The sequence below is a fragment of the Phragmites australis genome, chromosome 4, assembly GCF_958298935.1.
Source record: "Phragmites australis chromosome 4, lpPhrAust1.1, whole genome shotgun sequence".
Classification (NCBI taxonomy): Eukaryota; Viridiplantae; Streptophyta; class Magnoliopsida; order Poales; family Poaceae; genus Phragmites; species Phragmites australis.
Window position 1 is genome coordinate 7,958,872 of NC_084924.1, and position 22,714 is coordinate 7,981,585.

Below are 22,714 nucleotides of genomic sequence, written 5' to 3' on the forward strand. Positions count from 1 at the left end.
TGCCATCTCTAGATATCAGGTATCAGTCCGCGGAACGTGCTCAGCAAGAGGCATTTGTGCCGGCGCGCGCGTGTGGTGCTGCGGACGGCACGCAGGGTGCGTATCGCGCACAGCGTAGAACGGCGCATGGGAGGTAGCGCGCGGCGGCGTAGGGCCGCTCGGCAGGCGTCTCGGAGAGGCTGTGGAGGCAGCGTGTTCGTTGCAACCACGCGCCCTTCTCCCTCCGCCCACACTGATTGCGCCCGTGCGCTGCCATTCTACTGGGGACACCTGCGTTGCTTCACTCCGCGTGCACCACGCATGTCCTGCGCCGCTCGACACAATTTTGCATGCACGTCACGGCAAGCGGCAAAGGCCGGTTGTACCCCGCTGAGGCGCTGACGGCGACTACATCGGCAGCGCGAGTTTTGTTTCCAGTATTCATTCATTCATTCCAGTTTCCAGGAACTAAAATATGGTTCATCCAGTAAACAGTAAACAATCCTACAGTGACGAGATCATACGAATCAGGTCTTCCCCGTCCATTGATCGGTACATCAGAGGATTCTCGTCCCCCATGCTAGGCGCATTCTCGGACCTCACCCCGTTGCCAGACCTTGCTCTCGCCCCGGTTTGGCTTGCGCCTCCGCACGGACCGCCCCCACTCTGTTGTGCGCGCCAAATACTTGATGCATGTGTGGAGCTCCATGCAGGAGATCGTGGAATCTTTTTTTAAATAATATTATTTTATTTAAAAATTGCTAAGATAATATTTAAAATAGAAAAGTCATAGAAATAGATATTAATTGACACTCTAATTGCCGACCAGACACCTATTGGCAATCGGAGTACCGATTAGTCTCCTGTCAGCAACCAGATAGCTAATATGTATTTTCCAAGGAACTTATCGGTACTCCGATTGCCGACGGGTCATGGTCCTACAGATAATATTTAAAAAATCATATTTTTTTTCATATGATCTCAGATTGAGTCAGTATTTATATGAAAATTATACTTATTGATGATATCTACAACTTTATAGTTAAACACTTTTTATTTAAATTCGTTTAGATGTCAAAAGGTGGCTAGAAATTTCAGATTTGAAAACTAGATCTCAAATTTCTAACTATTTTTTGGACATATAAACAAATTTAAATGGAAAAATGTTCAACTGTAAAGTTGTAGATATCATCGATATGTATAATTTTTATATAAATATCATCTTCATCTAACATCATATGAAAAAATTATAAATCTTTCTTTGAATATCGTCTGAGGACCTATCAGCAATCGGAGCAACAACAGGCATCCACATGTGTGCGAATGGGATGTCGACACTCAATTACCGGTAGGTGATTAGTCAACATTTAAAGTGCCAACTGATGTATATTCCTGTAAATTTTCCATTTTAAATATTTTTTAATTTTCCAATAAAATAATTTTATTTAAAAAGAATCCGGAGATCGTGCTAGAACTCAGGAGCAGAACCTGACTGTAACTGCAACCATGTACTCAGGATTAGCTAGTGCATTACCGTTTCAGTTTGGGCTCCAGTCTCACTGGAAAATCTCGGTGAAACCCTACACAAACACAATAACACGGCACTAAGATTGCCCTCTCGAGTGACGACTTCAAAACATCCCATGAAACCCAGGGGTCCCTCGTTAACCGGTCAGCGGGACTATCATTGCATAGCGTATACACATATATTGTTATAATAATATATTCATATCGTGATATTGTAATTCGATTCTACGTTTAACTTGTTTTTTATAGAATGTTGTGACTGGTATATCATTTATGTGTATATGATACATGTGTGTAATTTTTATAGTCTACGTGTCATAGTTAATTGCAGACAAAGACTGTCATGTTATTGTATAATGGTCTGCATGACGACTTATGATGTTTCATTTTTCTCATGTAATTTGTCTAGTGCTGCTGGGTGTAGTAAACTAGTACATGAGCATGCAAACTTGAAGTATAGTGATCCAGAGGATAGAGACCGTGGCGATGGAGATCACCATATTAAAGAGGTCATACTATGTCACAGTTAATATGATTATCTGTTATATTTTATCTATATTCCTATCATGCTATTTTATTCATATTTTTTATGAAATGGATATGTTTACGTGATAGAATAACCTTCCTCAGAAAAATTAAGAGTAATTGATGCCCTCCCAATAACTACACCTGCATAAGTTTTGATCATTATTTGATAGTTTTGTCAAAGTAGAGTGCCATCATTTATCTTAACCGAATAGGATAGATGTCGGACATCCATACGTATAGTGTTAGTTTACTTGACAAAGCTATCAAAATGTTTTTGGGCTTTGGGGCATGAAGTTGGGCCTCAGGATATTCAATGCCACCCAACAAACAAGAGTCACATAAGAATATGATTATCAAGTTATTGCTTACCTATGTCACTAGATTTCTAGTCGTGATGCTAAAGCTCACTAGAATTTAGTTGAATATAGATCTTGACTCACTATATGTCGTTAGAGAGAAACAATTTCAAAATATATAATGAGAGCATATTTTGTTAAATTGTTTAATAAAAGATTTACATAAGCATACTGCTAAACTTTGTATGTTTATTTCTGTTATAAATCATGACACCTACTGTTAACATCAATTCCAGTGTTCAATTCTTAAAAAGGAAAAATTTTCTAGAATAAACTTTATTGATTGGTATAGAAATCTAAGAATTGTTCCCAAACAAGATAAAAATAAGTATATTCTAGAGGTTCACTGTCCTAATGAACTAGCTAATAACGCTTCTACCGCTGATAGGAGGGCTTATGAGAAGCACACCAACAATTCACTTGATGTTAGCTATCTCATGCTTGCTACTTGTACTCTGAGCTTCGGAAGCAATATGAGAATACGGATGCTTATGATATGATTGTGGGACTCTGAGGCATGTTTGAGAACCAAGCTAGGGCACACCTCCAAGTCCTTGTTTACATGCAGGTTGACAGAAGATAGTCCAGTCAGTCCTCATGTGATCAAGATGATTGATTACATTAAGAGCCTAGAGGTTTCCCCTTAGCCCTGAGTTGGCTATTGCTGTGATTCTTCAGTTGCTCCCTGTGAGCTTCGAGCTATTCATTTTGAATTTTCATAAGAATAGCAGGGAGAAGAGCATAGTTGAATTACATTGGATGCTTAAGACGAGTGAGGAAAGTATTAAGAAAAACTTTAATCACGTGATGATGGTTCAGAATAATAGTAAGAAGAAAAAGCGCAAGGCCAAGGCTATAGCTTCAGATGAGATCTCGAGCCCAAAGCCTAAGCACATTGGAAAGTCTAAGGCTGGCCTTGCTGCTGCCGATACATGTCACCACTGCTATAAGTCTAGTCATTGGCAGCGGAACTGCAAGCTATAGTTGGAAGAACTTAAAAAGAAGAAGGGAAGTGAGACTTCCGCTTTAGGTATAAATGTTGTAGAAGTTAATCTCACTACTTGTCCTAATGGCTCGTGGGTATTCGATACCAGATTGATGATTCATACCTGCAAATCGTTGCAAAGACTAAAATAAAACTAGGAAGTGTGCGAGAGGCAAGATGGATGCTCGTGTCGGCAATGGTGCAAAGGTTGTTGTGTTGGTTGTCGGTGTTTATTCTTTATCGCTATCCTTAGGATTAGTTTTGGAATTAAGTAATTGTTATTATATTTCTACCTTGGGCAAAAACATTATCTCTTCTTCATGTTTAGAAGAAGATGGTTATGAATTCATAATAAAGAATAAATGTTGTTTAATTTATTCGAATGGTATGCTTTATGGTATTTGTCTAATGGTGAATGGACTATATATTCTAGATCTTTAGGATATCCATGTCTATAACATTAATGCGATGAAGCCTCAGCTTAACGATTTGAATCACACTTTTATTTGCATTGTCGCTTAGGTCATATAAATGAAAAGCGCATGCAGAGGCTCCATAAAGATGATCTTCTAGATTCATTTGATACATGTTGAATCTTGTTTACTTGGAAAGATGACTAATACACCCTTTACCCGTCAAGGTGAGAGGACGAATGAGTTGTTTGCCCTTATACATAAGGATGTATGTGGACCAATGAGCTCTATTGCTAGAGGTGATTTTTAGTATTTCATTACTTTTACCAATGACTATAGTAGATATGGTTATATCTACCTAATGAGGCATAAGTCTGAGTCCTTGGAAAAGTTTAAGGAGTTTTAGGATGAAGTACAAAATCAACTTGGTAAGACAATTAAATTTCTACGATTTGATCATGGATGTGAATATTTGAGCTTGAATTTGGTAATCATCTAAAACAATATGGAATTGTTACACAGTCGACTCTGCCAAGTACACCTTAATGGAATAGGGTGTCCGAACGGAGAAACCGGACTTTGTTTGACATGGTCTAGTCTATGATGAGCCAATATGAGCTTCCATTATACTTCTGGGGATACGCTCTAGAAATAGTTGCGTTCACTTTAAATAGGGTTCCGTCTAAACTTGTAGAGAAGACACCATATAAGGTATGGATCGGAAAGTGTCTCAGGTTATCTTTCCTTAAGATCTGGGGTTGTGAGGCCTATGTAAAACGTTTGACGTCCGAGAAGCTCACTCCCAAATCAGATAAGTGCTTTTTTGTGGGGTATCATCCTATGGAAACCAAATGATATTACTTCTAGAACTGAGAATAAGGTAAAGTGTTTGTTGTCTAGAACGGTGTTTTTCTAGAGAAAGAGTTTCTCTCAAGGAACGTAAGAGGGAGCACGGTGAAACTTGAAGAGATTTAGAACCATCAGAAAGCGTTTCAGCTCCTACTATGGAGACACTAGCCCCCACATTAGCTAGAAAGGATCAGTTGTGCATCTGAGAGGTTTATGTTCATAATCACGGAGCAGCGCGTCATATTATTGTTGGACAATGACGAACCTAAGACCTACCAGGAAGCAATTGTAGGACCGGACACTGAGAAATAGCTTGGAGCCATGAGATCTAAGATATAATTCATGCATGATAATCAAGTTTGAAACTTAGTCGATCCACCCGATGGTGTTAAAACTATTGAGTGTAAATGAGTTTTTAAGGAAAAGATAAGTGTTGATGGAAATGTCTATATCTATAAGGCATGATTGGTAACGAAAGGTTTTAGGCAAATTCAAGGTGTTGATTATGATAAAACATTTTCGTCCGTCGTAATGATAAAGTCTATTTGGATCATCCTAACAATTAACGCATATTATGACTATGAGATATGGCAAATAGATGTCAAAATAGATTTCCTTAATAGAAACCTAAGTGATGATGTGTAAATGACATAGCATTAAAGTTTTGTTGATCCAAAAAATACAAGATTTACAAGCTGCAAAAGTCCGAGTATATCGTAGCTTGTGTTTACAAAAAGACTTGTGGGAGCGTACTTGTGTTTCTGGTCTTATATGTAGATGACATATTGTTGATCGAAAATGACATTCCAATGCTTGATGCTGTCAAATTTTCATTGTGAAAAAATTTCTGAATAAAAGATCTAGGAGAGATAACATACATATTGGGTATAAAGATCTATAGAGATAGGTCAAGAAGGCTGATCGGATTAAGCAAGAGTACTTACATCGACAAAATATTGAAAATGTTCAATGTGCAGGATTCCAAGAAAGGTTTTTGCCAATGTCACATGACATCACTTTCAGCAAGAGTCAATGTACTTCGACAACTGATGAGCTCAAGAGGATGAGTGAGATCACGTATGCTTCCACTATCGGGTCCATCATGTATGCTATGCTTTGTACACGTCCAGATATTTCCTATGCTCTAAGTAGATACCAATCAAACCTGAGTGAAAGTCACTGGGTAACAGTAAAGAATATCGTCAAGTACTTAAGAAGAACTATAGATATGTTTCTAGTCTATAGAGGTAGGGAGGGGCTCGTTGTAAATGGTTACACCGATGCTAGCTTTCAAATCAACAAGGACGATTCGAGATCGTAATTTGGTTTTATGTTTTGCCTCAATGGAGTAACAGTGAGTTGGAAGAGTTATAAGCAAGAAATGGTAGTCGATTCCATGACGAAGGCCAAGTATATCGCAACTTCTGAAGCTGCAAAGGAGGTTATTTGGATCAGAAAGTTTGTTTTTGAATTAGGTGTGCTGCAAAGTCTATTGCAATAATAGTGGGGCCATTGCGCAAGCCAAGGAACCTAGGTTGCACCAGAAGTCCAAGCACATACTGTGTCGCTATCACCTCATTCGAGAGAGATTAGATCGAGGTGACATGAAGATATGCAAGGCGATTTGAATATTTCTGATCCATTGACAAAATCACTCTCGCGGTCAAGCATGAGACGCACTTGAGAGCTATGGGTATTAGATACTTATATGATTGACTCTAATGCAAGTGGGAGATTGAAGGTGATATGCGTTAGAGGAAATCATAGAGATAATTGTATCAAGTCTATGTTTATGCACTTCTAGATAATATGTCATTCCAAGAATGACTAACATTTACATTAATTAGTATATGACTTGTTCGTGAAACTTTTTGTTTGTAGCATGATGTTATTCTAAATTGATCAATGATCACATATCATTGTGATAATTCATAAGACCAGTACATGTATTGATTGATGATTATGTTTCACGGATCATAGGTATAGAGATATTAAATCAATAATGTAGACATTTATGTTAGAGAATATGATGTTGGATAGAGTCGCCTTGAGATACTGATGAAATTGTTATTTATGATGTGCCATCAATTGTTCTCTCAAATGGTGTACCTGTAGGATTCTTAGACCTGATATCGTCATTGATTCTCAGAATGTGTAGTAATATACTTTGAGGTTGTCAAACGCTACTCCGTAACTAGGTAGTCATAAAGATAGTTTTCGGGTTTATCATGAAACATGTCATGGAGTGAAGTGTGAACGATCCAAATGGAATTTGCCCCTCCTTGATAACAGGAGAGATATCTCTGGGCCCCTTAATGTCATTGAATAAGAAATTGCATGGTCATGCCAATGTGATTAAAGAGTTAATCACGGTTTTGATAATCCACGAATCGATTGAGTGAATTGTCGAGCTAACACAAAAGGTGGCACGTATATCACCTTGATGAGTTGGATCAAAACATATGGATCAGATTTGTATATGGGTTTGATTGGATTGTGATCTATTAGGAGTTAGAGTACTAAAGGGCTTCTAACATGGGAGCCTATTAGCGAGCTCTATATAAGGAGAGATGTGAGGATGAGATAATATGAGAGCCACTCTGAAACCCTAGCCGCGCTTGTGGTGCTAGCACACCAGCGCACGATGATCATACCCAATATGTGTGGATACCGTAGAGACGTTGGTGCTATTGCGGCACTGATCTCCTTAGCGTGAAGATATCAACGCTACTGCTCGCTGGTCGAGGACTTGTTCGGCCGGTCGACATACATGCTCAGTGCTAGTCATAAAGCACGACACTACCACACAAACTGGGTCGAGAACTCGACACACCTGCTCGGAGCTAGTAGAGGAACTAGTCAAGAAGTACGGCTACATGTGTAGGGCTGGTCGTGGAGCTACTTGAGGAGATTGACACGCACGACGTTAGATCGATCTACCCTAACTCTTCTTTCGTTGCCCTGCATGTCGAGTGATAACGATCTATGATCTCCTACTAGCATGATTTTCTAATCAAATGTGGAGAAATTTTTTATTTTATACTAGTGTAACCTACCTGTTCCCCACCAAGCTATTGGATGAGAGATCCAACACCCCAAAATTCGGGTGATAGCTGGGCCAAAAATGCCTCAGTGGGCTATAAACTTGGGCTTTTGTTAAGCCATTCCTCCCATGTTAACTTGAAAACGAAATTAAGATCATGTACACATTAGAGCTTCAGCTGATACCACCCATGCTTTTCTCATGTTAAATTTGGTCGTGCATGCTTGTGTTCCTATGCACAGACATGGTTAGGATTTGTCGGTGTAAAGAATAGTAGGGTCCCCTCACAGGCAGACCCACTTCGGTAAGATATCAGCAGGTGTTGCATGCCCCGCTTATCCGGAACCGTAGCCGTCCCGCGCGACCAGCTAGTGACCACGCGATCAGCCAGCGACCTTGCAACCAGGCTCTCCGACCAAGCTCCGCGACCAGCCCCCAGGTCACAGGAGCAAACCCCGCAACCAGTCTCCTCTGGTCGCTAGGCATGTATGTGTCCAAACAGTCTAAATCATAATAAATCTCTTTTCACTTAAGTATTTCCCTTCCCCAGATCTTCTTTCGGGTCGTCCAAAGCATGGTCGGCGCAGAGCTGCCGTGTCCCGTTCCGTAGAATTAAAAGCTACGGGACGGTCTGACAGGCGTGGCAGGAGGTCTTTTGCAGGTACGCAGGCGACGCGTAGGGACGGGACATGACAGCCCAAGCGACCGGGATAACGCAGGCGATGGAGCGATGGGACAAACTCTGTAGCGTTGTAGAGCAATTGGATACGTCTACTCTTAGTAATGATAGACCTAGGTGGGAAGCTCTAGATAGGCTTAAGTTTGTGTCTTCACTCACGTGTAAATCCTCTCTCCCTGTGATATATAAAGGAAGGAGGATCAGACTTGTAAGGAGATAGAGAAAAAGAGAGACCCAGAGGTGAAAGAGACCGAGAAGAAGACTTAGCAAGAACATCATCTATACCTCACTTAGAAAAAAAAAATACACAGGATGTATGCTATTACCTTGAGAAGGCTTGAATCTGAATAAATCTCCGGTGTTTTTGAGTCACACACACAGCCAGATCCAACATATACATCCGTATAAATATTACGCACCCATTATTCGATACACCGAAATCATAGTAAGGGATTTATCCCGACAGGACTTGAGCATTACAACAACAGAGACTGGATTTCAGACATCTGACCTATCCACCGAAGAATGTATACAGGGCAAAGCCTCCAATGTATTTCTCTAGGACCTACTAAGCATCATACTGAACTTTCTTCCCATGCCTTCGATGCTGTCAGCAGTTAAGGCATTTAAGACTCTTGTTTTGGGTCAAGTGAACCGCTACCTTCTGCCTCCACGCTACCAGCCGTGAAAGGTTGAACAGATGATCGCAGACTTTTCGGTCCTTCTGCAACGATTCTCTTACACAATGCGTCACAGTTATAACTTCAGGCAACCTGCCCTTCAACTCACCGACTTCGATCTGCAGCGGATGAACTGTGATAATGAGCAGACCAATGTCAGCGAATAATTTAGGATGCTGCCATGATATTCTAAACCAATCAGAATAAACTGGCGCAGGTTCACCTGGCTAATTGTGCTTTCAGCCTCAATTAGGTCAGAGTTAAAATGTCCAACAATGTTTGTGCTGGTCTGATGGATGACAATTTGTTCAAAGGACTTATTTAAGAAATCATTGCATTTTTACCTTCAGCAAGGTTGTGCGATGTGGATTTCATGGAAGTAAGAGAATAATTGAACCGCTGGAGAAGCTTAGCAGCCAATGCATCAGCCGTTTCTATCTTGTTTTCTATCTCCTCCAGCACCAATACGTATCATATTAGAGCCTCTCATCATAAAGTAGCTGACAAACAAAAACACATAAAGACTGAAGCTATACAATGCTAATGCCAAATCTCTTCAATTATGTTCAGAGTCATCCGTTCGTAAGTAACTACGCACTGCTTGCACATTAACCTTAAGCATTAGAATTCATTAATTAAGTTCAGCGTCATACTTTTAAGGGCAGTCCTGGATATCTACTGTAAGCACAGTTGTTGAATATAATGCAAAGAGGAAGTCAATTGATGGATTGCAGCATAACTGTAAGTTCAACAATGACAAGAATATGAACAGTGCTAGGGCGATTTATCTAGGTTATTCACCTTGTCATTGAGAATTTGAGATATAAATGCCACCGGACAGAATAATTGCAAACACATGAAGCAAGGTGCTTTCTCTTCTACACAATAGGATAGCACAATATAAACCTTGAATGAATAACTCGAACCACTATATCATATTCAAAAAATGACAAACTAGCAAAGAACCAGATGTTAAGAATAACAACTTGTATTCTCTGGAAGCCCTGGACCAGTATATATACACATGTATTGGTGACAATATGCAAATAACCCCTTATAATCTAGAGATATTATGTCACACCCGGTTTTAACGACTAAAACCAGATGCGGCTTATGTGTGCCCAGGATATTTAACACACATAAGGACGTCACAGGTGAAGTAACAAAAGCAATACTTCTATTAAATAAACGTTAAACTCTTACAGCAATTGACATATATTGTCTTTTATGAAAATATCTGCAGCGGAACAGAAGCACTGGTGCCCAACAACACCGCAGGCAACTGACCGGGAGACACGCGTCTAGAACGTCACAACCATGTCTTGATAGTCTTCAACATCTTCACTCACTAAGCAGCAGCATACATGTCACATGGTATATGGAAAATAGCAAGTGTGAGCACATAGAGTACTCAGCAAGTGGGGGAAAGTAATGATATGCAGGCTTATACCAAGAATAGGCTAACACATGGTAAATTTACGTAAATGCGAGTAATGAAAATATATTTGGACTCAAAAGCATTAAGCAATTATTAAGTGAATGTAACCCAAACAGTTTAGCATCCAACATACAAGGCTCCCCATCTTGCACACCATACTTCTAGTACTCCCTGTACTATCACCAAAACCATCTAGTACTCCCTGTACCAGAACCATAACCACAACCATCTAGCACTCCCTGTACCAGAACCATAACCACAACCCATAATCACAACCCACTAATCATGTGAGGATCCAAGTCTCTCATATCCGTGAACACGGTTGTTATAACAGTTTTACACTCTGCAGAGGTTGTCCAGCTTTCCCCACGAGTCAGTGAATTCCATGTTGTCGTGTTCGCGAAACACTTAACACACGTCTGTGGTGTGCCGCCAAGAATCACTGTATGACACTTTCCATTAACCAGAGACTAATCCAGTATGTGTCTGCCCACTAGATTTCACCGCCAGGTTTTACGCAAGCTAAGCTCCTACCCAGAAGCCCCCTTTTGTGCTGACCCAACACACACTAGATAGACTCTAATCAGTATGTCACGCCTTACCCATATCAGCCTCGTGGTTGGTACGTTACTTTTTGGGTTGTCGCTCCACGAACCGGTCCTTACTTAGGTTACTTGAGTAAATACTAAACCAACATCATAACCATGACAACTATCAAACTACTTTGCTCAAGGCCTAAGGTTCCATGTTGCGAGACCATTGACACATTAACTATCAATGTTGTATATGTTCATTAGTCAAGATCATGACACTTCTTAATATCCCAAAAGCATGACTAAACAATCTACCCATAAAAGATACCTAACCATAAACCATCTAGGTTCCAAGAGATGATAAGGGAAAATCTAGAGAAAACCCTAACATAGGTGACTACCCATTATATTGACACTGCATGCAATTTTGTAAAACAAAACATTTAAAAATATAGGTTCAAAATGATCAATGACACTTGCTTTTTTCCCAATGCTGCTCAGTGTTATCGAAATCTTGATCTTGAAGTCCCTCGAACTGCTCCGGAACGTTATCGACTAATCGCGAGAATTACCGACAAACAACACAAAGCAAACAATAAGAACAACATACCAAACATCATTAAAATACTTTAAAAACACTATGGTTGGATAGAGATGATTTTAGAAACATTTAGACACAAGAATCATCTAAATCGGAGTTATGATGAAAAGAGAACAGTTTTCGGGAGATGGATTAGACTGAAAAGGAAAAACTAGTTTACTGGAGTTATCTTCCTATGGGAAAAGAGTTTATTGTGCAATCATTGCGCTAGGCTTGACAACGTCATTGCGTAAGATTCAAGAAGTTTAGGGCAGACTAAACTTCATTGACTAGGCTAAGGAGAATGATGTGACGCTGACTTGCATGCTATGCAAGTATCATCTTAGATTAAAGAAGGGATACACTGAGATCTAGTATCGAACACCTATGATGGATCAAAAAGGCTAAAGGTTATGCTTCTAGGTTAAGAATACTACTGGTCACTCTATGTAGCGGTGGTGGTTCGGGTTTCGTCGGAGACAGTGATCGGGCATGTGGCCACAGACATCGGTGTCAGCTTCAGTGGCATTTCAGTGAAACGAGGGAAGCATGACGTAGAACGCGGAAAGACTAACTCATCGATATGGTTGGTTTTGGAAGGGGTCATCCGAAGTAGCGGCAAAACAACGATAACTACTTCTAGGTTTGGTGGTGATCGCGAACAGATTCAGGAACAAAGACGCTCGCGTTCCAGGAGATTGGCTATGAAATTTGAGAAACCGTTTGAATTGAGATGCTCATATTTCCCGGGAACACAATGCTATGGCATGGGTTTTGGTAGATCATCCACTAAAAGGAAGAATGATCAGCATAGATGAGACGGGTGATGGCTGCGACATGCTGTGGTTGGCAATAGCGTCCTGGTCGTGTCGCTGCACAAACGGGGATGGGCTCCTAGGGTAACGTAGAAGACTCAATAGGACACACCGTGACGCGGTTGGTGCATCCATACGGCTTTCGGATTGACGGGGGACGCGAATGCAAATCCGGTGCGCATGCAGAACACGTTCAGAAACCGGACAGCGGGTATGTCGACCTTGATTTCGATAGTTTGGCTAATCTACTGGCCAAACCGGTTGGTGAGGGCGTGGGGAACATCTTGGGACATGCACCGGTGAAAGGGCTTGGTGATTTGACCTCTGCTCGGTTGGGAACATCGATGCCAATCAGCTACAGCGCGGCTGTCCGCGACGGTGACGACCGTGACGGCGTAGATCGGACTTTGGCCGAGGCTAGGGCTTGGCTAGGTACTTAGTATGATGCTAAAACAGTAGTAAGGGAGGAGAAGAATGGGTCCTCATATTGCTTTGGTGGTCGAGGAAGAAGGATTCACGGAGAAGACGACGTAGCGCATCACAGGCGGCGGCGGCTCCGGCGAACGACGGCGCTCCAGCGATGCACGGGCATGGGAGCAGCGACTTCTAGGGCTTGGGGACGTGGAATAGAGGTAGGAGAGGGCGTGCAACTCATATATATAGAGCTAGGGGCGGCTAGATGAGGTAGAGTCCAAACCGAACACGAATTGGATTCGAGTTCGAGTCGGTTACGATTTCTTTTTTCGCAGCTCTATATTCCGAGGATGATATCTCTATCGTCCGGACTCCAAATTGGACGTTTCTTGATTCTAAATTGTAGTACTCGAAAAGATCTACAACTTTGGTAGTCATTAGAACTTCTGAAAACGTCATCTTGATTTCCAAAAATGCGCCACAAGATAAACTGTTTGAACTCGGACTTCTCTGCGCAGCACTGATTTCGGAGGCCATAACTCCCAGCTTCATTATCCAAAAGAGGACTTCCATAGGTTCAAATCGAAGCTCTCGACGAAACCTACAACTTTGGTATTGTCAAGATTTGTATTTGAGATCGGTTTGAACTCCGAAACGTCATGAGAAGATGAGACTGTCCAGGACTCCGCGAAAATTTGCAGATTTCGTGGATCCTTTGTTGGGCCATCTAGAAGACTTGGCTAAGGGTTTGGACTTGAGCAAGATTGAGCCCAAAGATATTTTAGATATATCTAGGGTTTAGAAAAAAACTATTGCAAAGAATTTGAATAGGATTTGAATTTGAATTGAGCTTAGAGTGAATTTAGATAAACGAAAAAGATGAGGTTGAACAAAAATAGGAGTAGATAAGGAATTTGAATTTGGATTTAGGTAGAATTTAAAAAAGAGGAGATTGGCTTTAAACAAGAATTTGAATAAGATTTGAATTGAACTAGAGAAAGATCATGTATGATCAAGAATTGAATAGATGATGAATTCAAAGATTTTGAATTCCAACCATTAATATCCTTAACTTATTCACTACTGAGTTTTGTAAAAACCTTTTCAAAATCTTTTTCACTCAAAACACCAGAGAGAAAGAAAAGGAAAAAGAACTCTAATGCATTTACCTGGCTCCTAACAAAATTCAGCATGTAATGCACAGAAAATAATAACCTATATTGATTGATTAATTAAGAAAATAGATTTTAAACCTATTCTACTAGTGAAGCTATTCAATAATCTTGAAAATTTTTAGAAATTTGAGAAATCTGAAAATTAGGGTGTTACATATTACACATGTGTCCGTCTGTAAGAAGCATCAACACCAATATGCTTGGTGGGCTTATGCTTCACCAGATCCCGAACAATACTGATAGCATATGTATTGTCTGAGTAAAAAGAAGTAGGTGTAGGAGAAGAAACACCAAAATCCTTAAGTAACCACCGTAACCAATTAGGCTCCGTTGTCAACAATGTCATGACTCGCAACTCGGCCTCTGCACTAGAATGAGAAACTTGTCTGCTTTTTTAGTCTTCCAGGCAATGAGAGAACCACCCAAGAAAACACAATAGGTAGAAATAGACCGATGATCAAAAAGATCACTGACCCAATTAGTATTAGAATAAGCACGAAACTGTAAAGAGCCGAAGCGTGGAAAAAAGAGACGACGAGAGATAGTCGCACGAAGATAGCACAAAACACGCAAGAGATGACTACAGTGAAGTTGAGTGGGAGCAGAAAAAATGACTGAGGGTGTGCACTATATGAGAAATGTCAGGACGAGTGACACCAAGGTAAACAAACTCCCAACTAGATAACGGTAGCGAGTGGGATTCGCAAGAGACTCACCGTCAATGAACCAAAGATGAAGATTAAGCCCTATGGGAGTCTCGACAGTGCACTCATAAGTGAGAGAAGCATGATAAAAAAAGATCATGAATATACTTATCTTGAGACAGAAAAAAGCCTCAGAAGTAGAAAAAAATCTCAATCCAAAAAAGTAGCAAAGATTGTCAAGATTAGACATAAGAAACTGCTCATTGAGACGAGACTTCACAAAGGCAATATATTCAGAATCAACTCCTGTAACAATCATGTCATCAACATATATGAGAAGAAGAGTCTAACCATGAGAGAAAGTATGAACAAAAAGAGCAAGATCATGAGCACTAGCAGAAAAAACAAGCGGCAATGATCACAGAAGAAAATTGCTCAAATCAGGCTCAAGAGGCTTGCTTAAAATCATAGAGAGCGGCAGAGATGACAAACTATACCCTTAGTAACATAATACCCTAATGGTGGGTGTATGTAGACCTTCTCACGCAACTCACCGTTAAGAAAAACATTCTCAACAGGTACAAGACCTGCAAAGCCAAAGTGATCAGGAGGTCGAATCGAATGGCGATCAAGAAGAGAATAGCAAGGAGGAGATGGAGGAACTGAATCGTCGGAAGGAGATGACTCATCAGAAGGCAGCACGACGGGATGAGAGGCAGCACGAGAACAATGAGTGTAGTGGAGGAATGGGCTCAATAAGGCTAAAAGGAGGAGCATATGACATAGAGGCCAAAGGCCTGGAAGGCACTAAAGAAGGCGCCACAGTAGAGGGCGAAAATGGTGCCCTATGAAGAGAAGAAGAAACAGGGACGGTTGTGGCAGGAAAAGTGAGAAAAGACAGAGGCTCAATCAAGGATGCTGAAGAGGTGGAAGGAGAGGTACGAGGATAAAAGGGACGAGACTCATCAAAAATAACATCCCGCAAAATGCGCATCTGGCCAGAAACAGAGTCCACAACACCTATAACCCTTATGCTCAACATTGTAACCAAGAAAGACACTCAACAGATTGAGCAATCAGTTTGGTGCGTTCACGAGGAGCGAGAAGAACGTAAAAAATATAGCCAAAAAGACGAAAAGAGTAATCAAGAAGGTATTCACATAGACGCTCAAAAGCAATCCCACCCTTGAGAGCAGATAATGGTTAGATATTGACCAGGTATGTGACAATGGAGACCGCCTCAGCCCAAAAATAAGTGGAACATAAAAGGCAATCATAAGCGCACAAGCATGCTTGCACCCAACAACACTATTCTGAGCATGAGCTCCAGATCAGTAGAACTGAGACAACGTACCATGTTCAACAAGAAATGAATGAAGATGCCTAGAAAGAAATTCACCAACAGATTCAGTATGAAAAACACGAATAGGAGTGTCAAACTGAGTGTGAATTATAATGGCAAAGCGCTTATATATAGATAACACTTCGCTATGAGTAGATATGAAATAATTCCTAAGTGTGGCAAGAGATATCATCTATAAAGATAATATACTAGCTATGACCCCCTTCAAAACGAATAGAACCGGACCCTATACATCAAAGTGAACAATATCAAAAGGGCATCCAGTGGCTGACTCACTATAAGGATAAGAAAGCTGAATATGTTTATTAAGCTTACAACCCTGACAATCTAAAGACGCATCTCCTGAGACAGACCCTAAAAGACTAAGACGAACTAATGAAGATAGACGCGACCCACAAACATAAGCAAGACGATGATACCCCTGCTGGAAGAAGATGATAGCCGAGGAAGTAGAAGGACCGGAAGCAACAGCGGAAGGAAGATGAAGCAGTCAAGCTCCCATAGATGCTAAAGATCATCACGTCAGTGGCCAAAAACAACCAGAGCACCCGTACGACGATCATAAACACATCAAGAGTCAAAATCTAAGGTAACACGACAACCATGGTCAGTAAGCAAACCAACTGACTTGAGTGGCATGCTGAGTTGGGGAACATGGGCAACAGAAGTAACGCTAAAATAAGAAGTGATAAGGTACCGACCAGCAATAGAAAGAGAAGTACTATCCGCGGTAACGACATGAATACGATAAACAAGAGGATGAAGCGAAGACAGATTCAAAAAATCAGAAGTCATATGAAAAGATGCTGCTAAGTCAAAAAAAATCTAGGAGAAGTACCTAACTACGTAGAAGGTGGTCACTCAGTGACAGAAGAGAGAGCAGCAGAACCAGCAGAACTTATCGGTGCAGAGCCAGAGGTAGCAGCTAGGCGACGAAGCAGCATCACAATCTCCTGCTGAGTGTCAGTCAAAAAGAGGTAGTCGAGGAGGTAGCTAAGGTAGAAGTACCAGAGGAACGTCGAAGATGCTTTTTCTTTCGGTAGCAGTTTGCCTCAACATGGCTCTGCTTGCTGCAGTAGACGTAGCGAGGGCAACCACCATCACTTGAAGAGGTCGTAGAAGGCGCACGAGCAGCAGACGACGATGTAGATGAAGATGTAGGCGCAACAACTGGACGAGCAGCCAACACTGAAGGAAGTAGCAGCAATCCAAAACCATATAGATGAGTCTCCTCCAACCATAGCTCCGTAAGAGCCTCCACAAGCGTGACACGAGAATGTCATGCAAGCAGTTAAGCCTGACACTACTTAGAGTCCGAATGAAGGCGAGTCAGGAACTCGTAAAGACGTTGAAAATCAGGTTCAACAAGCAGATCAAAGCAACACTGACAAGAGTGGCAACCAGCAACACAAATAGAGTCAAATTGATGCTACACAACCGACATCTGAGCATGGAATACATTAACTATGGCATCACCCTATCGAAGAGACTGCTCCTGGTAAACAATGGATAGATAGAGAGCATCCCTATATAGCTCATAGGTCTGACGAAGGTGAGTCAACGTCTGACAGGTAGTAGAGAAACCAGCAATCTCAGAAGAAAATCTGTGCTCCACACTAGCAATCAGAATAGACGATGCACGAGCATCATCCTCCATCCACAGAGTACAATCAGACAACCAATAACGGTACAGCCTTCCTGATGGGCGGAGACAACCTTCTCATAAGCAGCAGTGACGATGTCAATACCGGTTTTAGAAGAACAAAATATAGGTGTTGAGATGAATCTATTTTTCAGTATCAGCTTAAAATATATTTATATTATTGTTCATATATAAATTCGCCCATAATAGTATGATCTTCCGTATAATGGATGATGATATCTATCCATTCAATGTCCTGATATTGCCTTTGCTAGTTCGATATAGGTCTACCATATAAATTGTTAAAAAAATCTTTATAGCTGAAAATAACTGGAACTAAGATCAATAAAGAGTAGAGTAATGGAACATGAATTGTGACCATTAAGGACAAACACTTTAAACTTACTAAAGTTTGGCAAGAAAAAACACTTCGATACATGCATTTACAATAACCATGGGTAATAAATTTGTGTTAAAAAACATAATAGTTGAACATATATAATAGATAAGATGAGTTTATATACCAGTGAGATTTTAAGTTCTTTAGCAATATATTGTTTGACTAGAAATATGATGTTTGTGTTGGTTGTACCAACGTCCTACTTCCACAATTAAATAGTTGTTGCCAAGAAAGTGTATAATAGGATGAGTTAGAAATCAAGTGCATAAGTCGATTAGTAGACAATCAAAGTTTACATGCATGTATAGTATAAAACAGCACCAGTCCACTGATTGGTTCTAGATGTTAGATTATTAATTTAGAGGAGAACAAATACAATTTTCACATTGCTAATAAATGCATAGGGGAGGCTAATACATGCATAGAGGGCCTGGCCTCAGTGAAGAATTTCTTCAATGAGAAATGTTTTTCTTTGTTAATTCTCAACAGCATCAAATAAAGAGAAAGCTCTCTTACAGGAATTGCACGTACCTGCTTTCGGCTAATTTTCTTGGCATTCTCTTCTTGCCATTCACGGTACATCGAGAACAGCTCAGCCAGCACATTCGGGTTCAAATTTCCTACACATAAGCTCCAGCAAGAATTATGAAAATATTACTATGTTTGCTGCATACTATTTGGAGTACAGCGTACATATGTGCAACTACACATTCCCAAACACAAGAACTATACCAAAATATCCCTGCATAGTAATACACAAACCAACCGAAGCAGCAGCATGGTAGCTACTCACCGGAGGTGGCAGACGAGGAGGTGGAGGGGCTTCCGGACGAGGATGTCGGTGAGGCTGCTCTCTGCCTCCGATTCCTACTGACCGCTCAACAGCGGCGGAGCCTACAAATCCCCCAACAACACAACCCCACCCAAAGCTCAAAGGGTTAAAAGGAAGGGAAATCCGAAGGGCGAATCGAAAGGAGAATACAGAGTTTCGTTCTTACTATGGTGAGGGACCGGATGCGGCGGACGAGGGGGTCGGCGTCGCCGCGCCTGCCCTCGGACACCGTCGTGATCTCGTCCGCCCACTGCGGCCGCGGTGGCTGCTTGAAGAGGAGCGATTCGGAGGCCCCCATGAGAGCGAGGCCTAGCGGAGGCGGTACTAGGCGGAGGAAGGCGCCGGGGAATCGCCGGAGTTGCATGGAGGCGACAGGGTAGCCGGAGTCGCGGAGCGTTCTTCGATTCACGGTAGTCGGGACAAGGGCCCGCCTTTCTTGTTGGGCCTTTTGGTCGGGGCATATTGATAGATTAAGTTGGGCTGGAAAATTTAGCTTACTGGCCCAAACCAAATGCCTCCTTGCACTATTTGAGGATCTGGCCCAAACTTGAGTTAGAGGTGCGAATACGTAGGGCGTGTCTGGTTCACCTTTTGCCAATTCAAATTTTTGCCGTGTCTAAAACAAATATAGTATTCATCCATTTAGTTTGGGGTCAAAATTTAGCCGGCCAGTTTTTTTTAGTATCCCAATTTTGGGCTGTCAAATTTTTTGCTTGTTCAAAAACCAAATGCTACTTTCCTCGAGAAAAAAAGTCTACTTTGACCGGATTCGAAACCTGATTTTAGTATGACCAACATTTTGGCATATATATGGCCTATTTGGTTTGTGACACAAGGAAGACTGACCAAATTTTGGTTATGCCCAGGTTATTTGGCTATGGAAGCCAAGATTCGGTTGTGCTCGAAAAATTTTGGCCATGCCCGTCTACAGTCAACTAGTAGTGGGGCAAGTTTTGGGTAGCCAATTTGGCCGTTTATGTTTTGGTCAATCCGACAAAAAATTTGGCTTGATCACGAACCAAATAGCTATTTTTAATCAAATTTTGGTATTTTCCTGACTTTGATCAGGACCGTTATTTAGGTTGTCCATTCACGGCCTGCAAGCAAACAACCCCATAGCTAATTGGTAGCACAAAGCAACGCAGGCTGTGTATCCATCATGAAATGGGACGAGCAAGGAACTATAACTGTAATCTTTAAAAACGTTTTGGCTGATGCACTAAATTCATTAAGGCCCCAATTGAAACCACGGAAAAAAATGAACGTTTCAAACGGCATCTAAACTAAATATGTATTCAGGATCCAGTGTTTACTGGGATGCAATAAATCAACCGCACGCTGAGCCAACACGATTTATTACACGAAGCTACAGTAGCTTCATGGGGACTGTCCACAGGCTGTGGCATTTCACATCTTCTAGGTTGATGCCCCGAATGCCCGTGGGCGGTGGAGAATGCAAAGGTATCATGAAATCACCTCCAAAATCTCCACGCCCACTTTATATGGCTACATATGTGATAATGTTGCACACTTTCTTGGTTAGTCTTTTGGCTAAACTAGCTGGTGGAGCGTAACTCAATATTATATCGGAGCTAAAGGACTTGAATTTGAGTTCTGAGAAGCTTGCAACCGAGAGAGTTGAGTATAAGTGAATTATATCTATTTTATCATTAACTTAGACTTTTGGGTTAATTGGTTTGTTGCATAGTTGTTCAATAATCATTTGTTAAAAAAGTTAAGCAAATTAATCAGTAAAAGGATAAAAGCATTCGATATTAAAATTCCGGAGATAAAGGGATGGAAAAAAATAGTTCATGGGTTAAATAGATAAACGCAATAATGGACCTTCTATGTTAGTTTTATGATTTAGGAAACTTTCATTAAAGCAAATATCAGTGTACACTGGTAAGCATTAGCATATTAGCTTTTCAAAGAATGAATTTCACATGACACCAGGTTTTAGCATGTGTTTCGCATTGCACCAGATTTTAACCCAATAATTCTCGCTATTCACCACCTTAGCACTTGCCAAGCTGGAAGCGGGCAGTTTGAGCAGTCACGCAGGCCTGATGTCCCTCAAGCAGCGGTGCGGGCGGGTCCATTTCCTTCTGGCGTGCGCTCGGCAAGCAGGGGCCGATGAATATCTTTGTGTGGCCTGCCATCTATCCAAATCCTCTGCATTAAGATAGGTTTAAGGCAGTACTGTTTGTACAGTGAAGTGTACAGTACTCTATATTAATTAATTTTTACTGAAATTCTGCCATGTAACTTTTTACTGTAGCAGTTAATTTGAAACGTTAGCCACGGATCGGCCAGGTGAGATTTCTCATCACTGCAGATCACTATAGATCTTTACAGTGACTCCTTCACAGCAGAGATCCGGATCGAGCTGCCAAAAGTTGGTGCAAAACGATAATTCTTGGGCTAAAATACAGTACAAGATGAAACAAATGCTAAAATCTTATGCAAATATGATAATATAGCTCTAAAACCCAGAGTTTTATGCAACTGGCAGGAAAGAATCGGAGTTTATTCTTCCATATATGCTGCATTACTCTAGGATATATAGGTAGTAGGTCTCCAGAGGAGAGAACTTTAGGAGACACATTAGCAAACATGAGGTGTGTGGACAAAGCGTCATGTCAAAATAATCCACTTAGATTCTTCACATCATCATGTCCCCCGGCGCTCAGCTTTATTCCCGTCCCCTCCGGTCGGTTCCCATCGACATACATCCCATCCTCATCTCATCCGGCATCCTATACTGCCGCTGCGCCACGGCCCTATACGCAACGTACTACGTACATCTTGACCGGAATCGACGTTTTGCCTTTGTTTTCTCGAGATCCACCACTGGATTGGATGCACATCTGATAAGCAACGGTACACCTGTCGATATGACTCATTTCACTGGGGTTTCTATGTTTTCTGGCCTGTATTGAGTTTAAATTTGTAGGCAATACGGTGCATGTATAATAAGGCATCACTCCGTCGGCTTGTTAAGAGTCTCTTTGGAACGGTAGTAAAGAATTTGGTTTTTAGCTAAAACTAGACTATTCAACACCTCTTTTTTCTAAGGTTTTTTTTAGATCTGTTCACATAGCATTTAGGTCTATAACCACCGAGTAGTGTAGCTGACATGTTTGAAAATTGGTGGCTAACGGAATGGGATCAAAACTTAAATCCCAAGTTCAAATTGGGTAGCCGCTTTTTTCTTGGCATTGTGGCTAAACCATGATAATTTTGTATTTGACAAAGCAATTATTAAACCATACATGCATTATCTTCAAAGATATGTATTGGCTTCATTTTTGGACTTTGTTGCGACAGGAGTAAGTGGAGGATAAAGAAATTGTACAATTGACGTGTCGGACATTGGAAACTATGTTATAGAGATTTTTGTCATAAGTGGAGATTTAATAACAGTCTTTTGTGATTGATTCTTTCAAAACTTGTTGACAATTTATCCGTTTGCTTCTAAGTTAGCATGATTTCAGCCTAGTTCTTCATCATGCGGACGAGCATGGAGTTTGGTGGCAATGCTTCCATATGGGGCCGAGCCAATGGCGTTAGAGCCCCATCCCGCACCCTTCATATCTCCAACGAAGATCGCGCCGTGGGGAAGTGTTGTTAAAAAAAATCCAAAACGTGTTTATTTGTCAATCTGCCAATTATGCTTCCGCATTGGCCACATGTGAATTACTCAAAGAAAGCAATATCAATCCAGGTAACGACGCCTCCCTACAATTTTTTATCCCCTGAAAGGTCAAAATCCTAAGGTCTGAATCTTTATTCATAATGCTGTGCCCGTTTTTTTCCCCCTACAAGCCAAGTGATGG

The 22,714-nt window shown here is 41.1% G+C and overlaps 1 long non-coding RNA gene across 4 annotated transcripts; it reads right to left on the minus strand.

Moving 5' to 3' along the window:
• Positions 1-8,676: 8,676 nt before the first annotated feature.
• On the minus strand, positions 8,677-19,281 carry LOC133915534 (uncharacterized). Of its 4 annotated transcripts, none has more exons than XR_009909350.1 (5): positions 18,837-19,281; positions 18,575-18,663; positions 9,841-9,917; positions 9,384-9,485; positions 8,677-9,158 (listed from the first exon to the last, which is right to left on the minus strand). It is a non-coding gene; the product is annotated as an uncharacterized LOC133915534 (long non-coding RNA). The 4 variants fall into 4 exon arrangements; XR_009909348.1 differs by having other exon boundaries at positions 9,384-9,539; XR_009909347.1 differs by lacking the exon at positions 9,841-9,917 and having other exon boundaries at positions 9,384-9,539.
• Between the last annotated feature and the right edge of the window lie 3,433 nt (positions 19,282-22,714).